The sequence below is a fragment of the Motacilla alba genome, chromosome 5 (assembly GCF_015832195.1).
Source record: "Motacilla alba alba isolate MOTALB_02 chromosome 5, Motacilla_alba_V1.0_pri, whole genome shotgun sequence".
NCBI classification, from domain to species: domain Eukaryota; kingdom Metazoa; phylum Chordata; class Aves; order Passeriformes; family Motacillidae; genus Motacilla; species Motacilla alba.
In genome coordinates, this window is record NC_052020.1 from 26,312,106 (window position 1) to 26,324,581 (window position 12,476).

General features: G+C 35.5%; 1 protein-coding gene across 3 annotated transcripts in view; it reads right to left on the reverse strand.

Moving 5' to 3' along the window:
• Positions 1-12,476, reverse strand: part of TTBK2 (tau tubulin kinase 2) — an 85,738-nt gene that overhangs the window by 37,212 nt on the left and 36,050 nt on the right. The gene's annotated exons all lie outside the window — the stretch shown is intronic.

Here is a 12,476-nt window from a genome sequence, read left to right on the forward strand (position 1 = left end):
AACCACAATACATAATTGATACCTTATTAAGATAAACCACTTCCATCTGTCTCTATCTATCTATCTATATATATATGTATAATTTTTTCTTATCCACCAACAAAATGCTATACAGAGGTATCATTTAAATAAATCAAGGGCTGCCATTACTGTCAATAAATCTAATGATTGAATCCAGCGGGATTATGCAGCAACATCTTTAAAAAAGGATTCAACAGCCCATACAATCAATATCTGCTAGAGTAGTACAAAGAGCTGAATCAGTGGTAGTTAAGGCAGAGAATATTTTCTAGGATGTTCTTAACGTGACAAGGAACTCATGATATTCTATAGATCTTAGACTTTGCACATCATCATACAGTTTAAATGGTGTTCAGAACACATTTCATGTTCAGGCAGGACAGACTCAACTATCTGTCTGCCTTATAATCAGAGAATTTAATTTTTATCATATTCCACACTGAACATTACCCTGAATGAAACATTACACTGTAGTTGCAGAAATTTCACAGTACCATGCAATTAGAAAAAGAACAGCTCAAAATGCTTTAGAACTGCTAAATTTTAGGAGAAACAATTTTTTTTAAAAGCACTTAAATCTCCTTAGTAGTTCTGCAGGTTGGTATATCATCCAACTAAAGGTAATATAGCATCACTGCCAAGACAATGAAAATACAGATAAATTTCAAAAAATATGTAGTTTAATGAATAGAATTTTCTCAGGAGGACGCTGAGAGCTTAACTTTAAAATAGTTGCAAATACAAATTCCATAAATCTCAAGAGCATATAGTTTCAGAAGATGAAACCAAATGTTTGCTGTCTTTTGCCTCTGGCATGAATGTTAAAAAGGAAGGACTATATTCAGTTTTACTTAGTTAAATTTTTCTGTTCTTTTGAGAATAATGGAAAATAAGAAACCTAGGATGAAATGCCACTTTCATTTCTAGCATCACAACTTCAATTTCTACTTGATAACTAAGACAGAAATGCTTCAGTGGCTGGACAAAGCAAGAGAAAAAAGACTAAGAAATTTCATGCGATAACTAAATTATCCCACTCAGTTTGCAAAAACGAAAAATCTGACCTATTCCACTTCTGTCCTGGGGAAGAAATGTCCATATGAGGAAATTTATTGTGCACCAATTCAAATGTTTTGAATGTTAAAGTCACAAGTCACAGCCATCCTTATCTGCCCTAACATGATTTCAATTATCTGAGAATCACCTGGATGGAAAAAAAAAAAAATAGAATACTGTTTCTATCTATGAGCTTATAATGAAGTAAATTCTGAATTCTTTATTCCAGCAAGGATATCTAAAGCCTTTCACTGTCTCTTGCCTTAAAGTATAGTTTCTATAATCAAAAGTAAAAGCACGTGTCCCTGTTGTATTTCAGGATGCAATAAAATACCTTTACTAATGCAGCTGGACACTATTCAATAGCAGTATTACAATGCCACACAACAATAATAAAATCATTCTACCATGTCTCTCTTGACATGAGTGATGCTCTGTAGATCAAATCAAGTTTGCCCAATTCAGAACAGAACTTATAGACTTCTGAGCATTTGCATAACTCCTGAAACCGTTTCAGAAATTTTCATGCATCTCACAACACCTCATGTAGCTAAAGAAAAATACTAAATCCTTCAAATTTAAGTTAAAAAAATATTTTGAAGATACATATACATGCAGATGAATTAAGCAGATCCAGAGACTACAATGAGTTTTTCTACTTATAGAGGTACTTTTTTAATGTAACATCATTTTTGGAGGTGGAGCTGCCCTGGAATCACTTGGAAATGTCTCAGATAATCTACATGCAGGAAATTAGCAGCTCCTAGCAAAGTGAACTATTTCCACTAAGCACACAGCTTTCACACTCCTGGGAGACACTATGCTTACAAACCTATGAATGTTGCTTTTTAGAGTGGCTGTGGAGGAGGCAAATCACTCTCCTTAGCTCAGTTCAGTGTCTCTAGATAAATGCTCTGGGTTTACTGCTTGGGGCAACATTGGAAAGGTTACACAGAGCAAAAAATTTAACTTATTACTGCAGTCAGAGAAACTAGAAAATCAACATGAAAAAAAATCAATACTGGTTCTTTACATTTTATTTGAGACACACCATGGTTCTCTCAATCAATCAGGCCATGACTGAGTATTCCCAAGTGTCTAGGTTTTGCACTGAGAAGCCAGCAGTGATGCCTCTAGAGTAGGGTTCAAAAGCCTATGGGGATGGGTAGCGAAGCAGCCACCTATGTTACCCCTATCTTCCTTTGCTAAAGGTAGAATTCTCCTTTTTTATCTTTTCCCTCGAAAAAGATAATTTCTTAGTTCAAATTCCACCAGAAATCCATTTCCATGATTGGAACTACACACAGTTTCTATTCTTTGAAACCTTTTTTCATAGTTTCAACAATTCATGTTCCAATGGTCTCCTTTTTGAACATATAGACTTTGCAGTCTAATGTAATGCCTAGCACATGTTAGCACCAGGTTAAAACAAGTGAAAATTTCAGGGATCACTTGAGTAAGGAAAGATCAAGCAGTTGAAATACAATTGCCATTACAACAGATTATAGTTCTCAATTGATTTTCACTGCACGTAAGCTCTTCATACGTACACTTTCAGCTCTATCTTAAAATCCACATCAGACGCTAGTAACTGAGTACTTGCACTTAGAACTTTTCATCAACCCATCTCCTGCTAGTTGCTGGTATGACACTTTACTTGGCCTCAGATATACCTAAACAAATGTTGTGATTTCCAAAAACTGACTGCAGCTGTCTGATCCAATGCTACCTAGGTTCCAGCAGAAGCTGAGTAACAACGTAAGTTAACAACTAACAATACAGTTAAATTTCGCTGTTGCGAGTTCTAATAGACATGTGACAAATGGAAATTTATCTTCTACTGCATGTGCTATAAAGAGCAACGCCATCTCTAAGACAGCAGTGTTTGATACACAAAACATCTCCTGAGCTACTCAATTTTCAGTCTGAAGTACTCAGCCAACGCGATGCATGAGCTAAAGATTACAGTCATACCAAAGCTGATTTATGGGCAGACAAAAAGTCTGGTGGGCTGAAGAGGGTAACAACCTACTAATGTCTGTCACAAAGCTAAACTTACTGCAGTGAAAAATCACACAGGATAAGTCTGCCACATGTATGTTTGCTTTGCTCCCTGCAATCTTTCTTCTTTCTCTTGTTCCCACAGCTGAAGCAGAGATTACTGTAAGAAGAAGACTATCTATATAAACCAGCTATGCTCTGGCAAATAATTTCCCCACAGAGCAGAATATTGTTTTATTTATCTCTGTAAGTAAAAATTTTACAGTTGTTCTGCACTTAGCACACTGGAAAATTGAGACCTTAATTTTTTTATGCTTTGTAGATATTTTTTAAATGATAATATCATATATTAAAAAGTTGCATAAATCCAGAAGTAGACCGTTTCAGTAGAAGACTTATTTCAACTATGGATGGAAAGAAGTCTCAAGGATGCTAATGTACATACATGTACCTTCTTTCCAATTCTCTTCCCTATCCCACAGGGGCAGGAGTGGTGTGGGGGAAATGAGCAAGAGGCTCTGTGGTACTTGGTTGCCAGCTGAGATTAAACCACAACAATAAAATAACACATTTTCCTTCTTTTAAATTATTCAAAGTATTTTTTCATAACTCAGCAGAGAATTTAGTCCCTAGCTCAGAAAGAACTGGAAACCAAAGTTTCCGGTTTGATTTTCATTTACTTCTATTTTCACCAGAAAAAAAAAAAAATTACTGGACCAAACCATCTGTCTTTCCACCACAATAGCTTTTAATTTCAAACAAATAGGACAGCTCCCAAAGACTTTCAGATCCTGCAAATTTAATGAAAATTGGTGATTAAAGACAGAACCGAAATTAGTACCCTGACACAGAGACAGACAGTTAAAACTCAATTAAAATGGCTCACATCCATCTTACAAAACATCAACCAGCTGGTCAACCAGCTTTAGTTTTAGATGGCAGGTAAACACAAGCCTAGTCCCAAAAGTGCAACTAGGTACTGATCAGAAAGGCAAGCTGTAGTATGAAGCTGAAAATACTAAGAAATTTGGAAGGCATAAGGGAAGCAGTACCCAAAACAAAAGAAAAACTGTACGTTTCACCATTCATAGAATAATTTCACCATTCATAGAATAATTTCTTTCAAAACTCAAATCAAAGGTCAAATATCACTAAAAAAATTATTTTTATAAGGCTGTTACAGCCCATTCCCCTGAGCATCTATTAGCTCTACAGAAAATTAAGGAACTGCTGAATCAGAATATAGAACAGCTATAAGCACCTTTCAGAATGTCAAATTTAAATTTCTAAGTTAAATTGTTTAATGATTCTTTGGATATGATACCAGTGTTCTGCACACAACAGAAAATGAGAAAAAAACCCCAATATACACTAACAATATTTAAAAAAACCCAATAAAAACAATATAAAAACCCCAATATACCCTATCATCATAATTTTTCATATCTCAGCTATTAACCAAAGTGTTTCTTCAGGCAGGATATCATGTATTTGGTTTTATTTTTCACTCCAAAACCCCAAACTTTAGGTCATAGAGAATCTTCCTCTCAAATATAACCACACATTATTTTCTTAAATTTTTTGTTTAATTATTTAATTCCAAGATTATTCCACTGAGGTGTTACAAAACAATGTGAAACAATGTCACACAGCATGAAATTTATATATCCATTCTACTTTTGTCATCAAGTCAATTGATAATGCTCTTCTTTTCATCTTTTGCATTAATTCACCACCTGCATTTTTCACCTTGTACTACTACACACAAGACACCAGCTGTCTGTCTCTGTAACACTGATTTACTTCATTGCATTGTCAGTAATACAACCAAACTTGCAAGGATCAGGTTCAGTGGATGCTGAAAATGCTACTTATATACACTTCTATATATACACTATATATACACATATAGCTACTCTATATAGCTACTCTATATACACTATAAGCTTGTGCCCTTAATAATCTCTCTCTACGTCCTTGACAGACAATAATTAATGTTACACTGGCAGGTGTAACACTGCTGTATCATTACAGCTGCACAGGCCTGTCACTGGTAGGTGTTATTACACCTATGCATTATTTAAAAAACCTTTGAAACCCAACAGTCTAACAGTTATTTTAATCCCACTATTGAAAATAATGTCTCCACCAACCTCACCAAACTAACTCCTATCTCTTCCCTATAAAAGCATTACTAATTCAGAAATGGAACATCAAATGACTGGCATAATTCTTTCAACTCATGCATACCGCTTATAAATCAACATTATTAAATACAAAGAGGTACACATTACAATTTTTAAATTTTTTTTTTGTTTATGATTTCTTGTTCATTCTATGCCTTTCTGATTTATAGAGAGTTCAGTACAATTTACTACGTATTTTTAATGCTTTACAATCTCAGCTGTTGCATCTTCACATGAAGTGCTGAAGAGAAGTAGAGAGGCTGTTAAGAAGGCTGGTCTCAAAATACATGGTTAAGATACCTGTCCTATGTCTGCAGAAAGTTGGTAACAATGAAAAATTGGACATAGTTTTGCTTTGTTAGGAAGAAATTCTTTTCTCAGAGGGTGGTGAAGCACTGGAACTGGTTGTCCTGAGAGGCTGTGGATGCCCAATCCCGGGAAGTGTTCGAGTCCAGGTTGGATATGCTTTGAGCAACCTGGTTTAGGCAAGGGAGTGGGAGCCAGGTGATCTTTAAGGTCCCTTTCAACCCAAACCATCGTAAAAATTCTAAGTATTCAGTGCTTCTTCTCGTGACTTTATACCTTTGTTAGACAAACAATGAAGAAACTGACAAAAAATTTATTTTAGGATTGCCCAGTTACAGACATTTACAGTTCCCAGACATTTGATCCTGGGAACTTCTAATGCCAAATTTCAGCACACACAGATCTTTGCTTCGTAAGCATTGGTGCAGAGGTGTCCAATACATCATGCATAGCTTCCATGCAATTGCTGAGGAGGAAAAGTAACTTTTTGTCACTATCTTGTTCCAAACAATTATGTTGCAAGCTAATAGTGTATTTACTTTAAGAGACAACTTATAAAAAGTCGCCTTTGAAGTATCTCAATGTGTAAAAGCCTCAGTGAACTATTACACAGAAACTTATTAACACATGTTTTTCAAAAAGCTCTGAGGAAAATGAAAAATAGTTCAAGAAGAAAAAGAAATACTCTGTTCCTTGTTTAGGTGTACACATGTAATCCTCAGCTAATCATATCCCTCTGTAATGTACTGTTCAGCACTGAGAGAGGCCATTACTGAAAAGAGATAACATAAGGTAAATGCCAGCAACAAAATGCTTCTCAACAGGATGAAAGAACAACTGAACAGTGCATTTAACAAAATGACATGCACCATTACCCTGCAGCACAGGGCTTTCAACAGTTTTAGTCAGGGATGGAAGAGAGGCCTGTTTAGAACAGCGGGTGTATTTGAGACAGTTATTTATTATACTCCTGATACGGCCCTAAGATATCAAACAGCTCCCTGGAACTTTCCCGTACTATTTCATTATTTTCCATGAAATCTGTTGCCATTTAATACTGTACTCATAAACATATCCTAGTTGTCCTTGGACTTTGCTTTAACCTGTGTCACTCAAAACAGAGGTGTGTCAAGGAACTGCTGAAGAAACAGTATCTTAGTGATCTTTAACTAAACCAAAACCAGATCAATTTCACAGTTCTCTGCAGATGATTGAGGCACTGCCAATCATTTAAATTTAATGAGTGGTCTCATTTTATTCCAAGTTTTATTAGGAATAACATGTTCAGTAACTATTCTTGAAGAACTTCCAGTATACAGATTCTTATTTATAATACATTCACACAGTAAAGGGATTATTCAGTAGTTACCAGCACAAATTTCAAATCATGAAGAGCAGTGGGGCAAACAAAAAAACCTGCACCAGTTTTAGTCAACACTATCTGTGGACCACTTCTGAGTCTTACTTCTTAAAGTTGTATCAATGTTTGCTATAACAGCATTTACTTGAAAAGGAGATTGAGAACTTTAAGCTGTCCATGGGCCCGAGCAGTCTTCAAAGAAGACAGAAGACTTGCAGTGACCATTCTGTTTACAACAGTGTAGCTTCACCATTGCTCCTTTAGTTCTCAAAACTATCCCACTCCTTTTCCCTCATCATAAAAAGCATTTAATGGATATAGCTTCCACTATTCCAGCACCATAAAAACAATGTTCTCTTCCAAATACAGAAAATAACAATCTGCAATTAGTCTGCAAATATAAAAGGAGGTAAGGCAGAATAACATGGAAGTATTCTCTAGACTGCCTCAGCAATCTAGATAATCCAGAATCTTACTAGAAGAAGCATCCATGCAATTCAAATGCATAACCATTCCCAAATTTTCACAAGTAAAAAACCAAATGAAAATTCCAGTATATAAGAAATGTATACCTTTTGTCCTTGTATGTAATTGAAGTACAATAGACTTCCAAAGCTTTCAAATGGATATAACACTCTGCTTTTATCTACCAATATATTTTTGTGAAGTATTCTGTGCAGGATTGTTTTGGGTTGCTTATTCCTTTATTTGTTTCTTGGGGGTGGGGGGGGGCAATCATTTTATTGCTTTTTTGTTTTGGTTTTGTGTTAGTTTGTTTTTTTAAAGTATTCAGCGTCTTATACTACATTTTTAGGACACCACCGTACCTTAAAGTGAAACTTGAAGATAAAACCTCATTTGCTGGAAAATCCTCAGAACCTGAGGGCACTGATGAAAGGCAAGCAGCACTTAGCTGATTTGTACAGAAACACCTGATATGGAATAACATGTGCATTGTTTGATGTGAACAGATTTGTAACTGCTTCCCTAGACAATAAAAAATCTAGACATTTGCATTCACAATTGCTTTCACAGCATTTTTCTAAGGGTCAGACTGTACAGCAGCTGGTGTATCTCCTGCTTTAGCAGAAGTCAAAGACAATTTTTGTCACTGACTAGTCACCAATAAAGAGCATGTGTAGTGCCTCAGAAAATTTTGGTGGGTACTCTGTTGCCTTTGGATTTGAATATTTCTGTTAATGTTCAGAGTAAGTAAGCACTGTAAAATACTTTAAATCTATTTAATGTTAAAATAATGTAATTTTGATTTTTTTACTTGTTTTCAAATAAATATAGGAAAATTTAGACACTTGAAAGTAAGGTCATGCTAAAATATCCTATGACAATGAGAACTCTGATGAAGCTCTTAATTATATCCAAATAACCACTGAAGAATGACCTAAAATGTAGTCACTGGGAAGAGCAGGAGATAGGTGGGTAGATGGGGGGATGCAGTTATAGGGTAGCTCTCCCCTTGACCTAAAAAGTCTTATTTATCACAAATACAACAATTTCACAAACAAAATATTCTCCTCTGAATACATTTCAACCCACTAGTCACAATACTCTCAATAAAGGAATCCCACATTCCAAATTAAATACCAAATAGGGCAAAAAGGAATTTTCTCCTTCAATTATCTTTGCTGAGTCCAAGTCATCAGATTCAGGGGACTGGCTGTTAATCTGAACAATTCTTTAGGCTGCCAGTCAGTAAGACCTGTATACTGAGTAGAAAACCACTGATGTTTTAATTGAAAAGGTTTTATCTAAATGCCACTTTCTTATGGATAGGGTATTATACTCCCTAGCTTTTTCACCTCAGCTTGCATATATGTTATACTATCTTCATTGTAAAACAAATAAAATTCACTTATTTATAATTTGCAATCCACATAAATAAAAGACCACAAAACTCGGGCATGTGATAATACATGATGGTTGAATTTATGGATTTTAAAAGAACTATGACCTAAAATTCTTTTTTAAAGATTAATCTTTTTAACAGCAAAGACTAATAGCTTATTCTTTTGTTTTATTTTTCTTTCTTTGTATTAAATTTATTAGTACCTCAGAAAACAGTTGTGGTTAAGGTTCTCTTTAAAACAGAAGTGATGACAACTGCCTAAGAGCTGGCTGCAGTACTGATGATGTTAAGAATGCAAATGTCCTTCGCATTTTGTCCCTCAAGGTTTTCTATTTCTGTACCACAGCTGACACCCTCACTTTCCATTTTCAGCATGTACACAGAGACATGGAAATTGATGGCTGTATGAAGTTAGGTTTACACGCAAAAAGAATCATTTATTCTTTGTCTCCATTAAAAAAACAAAAATATGCTAGTACTTACTTCAGCTATCTCTAAGACAATAGCAAACAAAATGTTAGGTACTACACCCTCCAAAAGCAATAAAAGCTGACTATGAATCTCATAAATACATTAAATTTGCATCCTGCTAAATGTATTTGCTTGATGATTAGAGTATCCCTACAATTAAATTCTAATTACCCTGCTTTGCAGTAATCAATTCTTATCTACACCATTAATTCATTTATTGGCTTCCTCTCTCCAACAATTTATTTGCTTGCCTGTGCTTCATCCTTCCTTCTTTTAACAGCCTACGTCATCCCCAGCAGTTTTTGTTCCTCCCACACTCAATTTTCCCTCTTCTGATCCTTTCCATTCCCAGAGAAGGCTCCTCCCACCAATTTGTAGCTCCTTATAAACCTCCATTCTATAATTTAATTCTACATGTACCCCAAATATCTGCAACCTAGTACTGTCCCCACCATGTAGAATTTAGTATCAGAAGCTGTTACCTTTCATTCATCTTTCACAAACATACAAAATGCAATGAATGTTTGTTTCTGATTTTTAAGTTTTAGCCAGGTAATAGCATCAGATCATACAACGTAATAAACTGCACTGTTCACTACTCTCTTCAACATGTTTATACCTTTTACATTTACAAATATCTTATTACTGAATACAACAGACACATCCCTCTCCTCACTATGCTCCCCACAAGCATAGTCATTCAGACAGCTGGAAGACATGGCAACTTTGATAAAATGAATATATGTCAAAATTAGCAGTTAAAAATATTTTATTTTACCGTAGTAATTCTGAGAGAGAACTATCTGTAGCATTAAAAAGTGTGCAAAGCCTTGTTTTTGCTTTATGCTCTTTCTTTCAGTTTTGAAGATTCACATAGACCACTATAGTAAAATGATACTAAAAGAAGGAAACTGCAACTGTAACAAATTAATTTTAAGGCTAATATCTAGGACAAGCGGGAAAATGTCTCTGCTAACTGAATAATCCAAGAGACTGTAAAATCCCTGGATCTTTCAGATGAGCAATAAAGGCATTTCCTTTTGACAGGATATTCAGACACTGGGGCAGACTAATAAAGCTTGAACACATTTTCATTACATAAAATTGTCCCTCAAAATACTCCTTCCTGTAATTTCCTGAAGTGACCTTTTACCCCTCTTTATTAAGAGGGACAATATTGTCCTATAAGGAAAAAGCTAAATTTGAAATTACAGTCCCAATAATGATTAGGGAATACCAAAAAGGACTAGTCCTTTTCTAACAGTTGTTTTACTACATTTATAACCAATTTTATCCCTTTTCACTAGCTTTACAACAGATTACTACCAACACAGTGGTTGTGTAAAAATAAGCTTAGAACACTAAATTCCCTTTGTAGGGAAGAGGATGAAAGAGAAAAAAGACAGCTACATTATCCTGGAGATGTATTCTTTCATTTTTTTCTGAAAAAAAGTTGTGATATTGCTGGATGAGGAAATTCTGCAGTTCTAGAGAGAGGCTATAAAAGGCTATTTCAGCTATTTCAGCTGCAGTGTGTGAAAAGATTCTGCTAAAAAGCAAAAAAGGCCATGACAGAAGTACCAAGGAAATCGGGAAGAATAAGGAAGAAATTTGATACTAGGTTTTACAAACACAAAACATGTTTCTATGTTTACAGCAATTTATATCCACTTTAAAAAGCTCATTGAACTCCTCCACTCTTTAACACCATGCCATTCTTGGTATTGAAAGTTTGGGTCAGACAGAATGGATGACCCAAACAACACATCATTGTCTAGGCCCCCAAGTTAATCTATGAAGAAAACCTAACTGATGATTCCCAAGATATATCTGTTTCCCTTCTGAATTGTGTCCCTCACTTATGTAAAAATCAGTGCATCCTGCAGCAGTAGTTCACACGAAGACTGCTGTTGCTTAGTGACTTCTAAAGCTTAAACTTTTCATGAAGAAGGGACTCTGATGGATTGAAAAATGTGAGAATATAGGTGGCGTTAACACTTACAGAAGCAATTACTTAGATTCTGTCTTATTCTTGGTGGATAAATTACAATATATGTCCTTGACTTTTTTTTTCCTTTCAAAATCAGTTTTACTGTCATCTGGCTGCTGCAAGCCAAAAGTGATTGTAGCTAACCTAATCGAAGAGTGCAAAATGATGCTAACGCAAATCTCATGGAGAAAAAAAAAGTGAAATGGGCTCACAATGGTGGCCCTTCAGTTCGTTATACAGATAGTCCATATGTGACACTCCAAAATGCAATGAAAACTACTAAGCACTATGAGTGTTGAAAATCTTTTTTCTTTAAATATTACTTTCTGAAAAGCTTTTTATATTAAATCTGCATTTTTCAAAACAGTATTTAGATAGAAGCAGATACAGCTGAATGGACTCCCTAGCAGAATGGTTTTAATGTTGCTAAATCACCACGGAGTCTGACATTAAGATGGGTGGTACAAAGATGAACAACATCTCTGAAAACAACACTGAGATGTTCTAGGAAATGACAGGCATGACAGGCAACTCTGAAGGATCCTTCAGTACAGAAAAATGGCATGGAATTAGTTTGGATCATCTTCAAGAAAGGATTTCTTGTTCTAAGTTCTCTACCTTGACCATTCTTTCAGATAAGAAGTCTAAGGAGATGCCGTAACTCTTCAGGAAGAGAACAGACTGACAAGAAGACATCCTCCCTCCAAACCTGTCTATAACAAATAACTAGCAACAGCCTCTTGTGGCTTAGCCCCAGCCAGCAACCAAGCCCCACCCAGCCACCCACCCAGTCCCCAAACGCAAGATGGAGGTAAAAGTTAGAAAACTCCGGGTTTGAGAAAAAGACAATTAAACAGGGAAAACAAAACTAGGGTTACAACAAGTTAATAGTCAACAAGCCAACCGTATCCATGGAACATGTTTTTATGCAGAGAGTATTATGCTTTTGGAGAACATGCTTTTACATTGTCCTGCACTACAAGCAGCATCTGCAGAAGAAAGCTAATGAAGCTTAGAAGGACAGCCTTAAGGAGAAGCACATAGCACATTTAGTGAAAATATGAATAAATAGTCTTAGTAAACAAGGCCAACAGTTTGGCTGCTCACTATCCAAGAACCATTTCTAACTAACTTACCATTTGCATGCAAACAAAACCACTATCTTTTTCCCTACCATCACTGTACTCTACAAATGTTGATTACAAAGTCAAAAACTTCTAA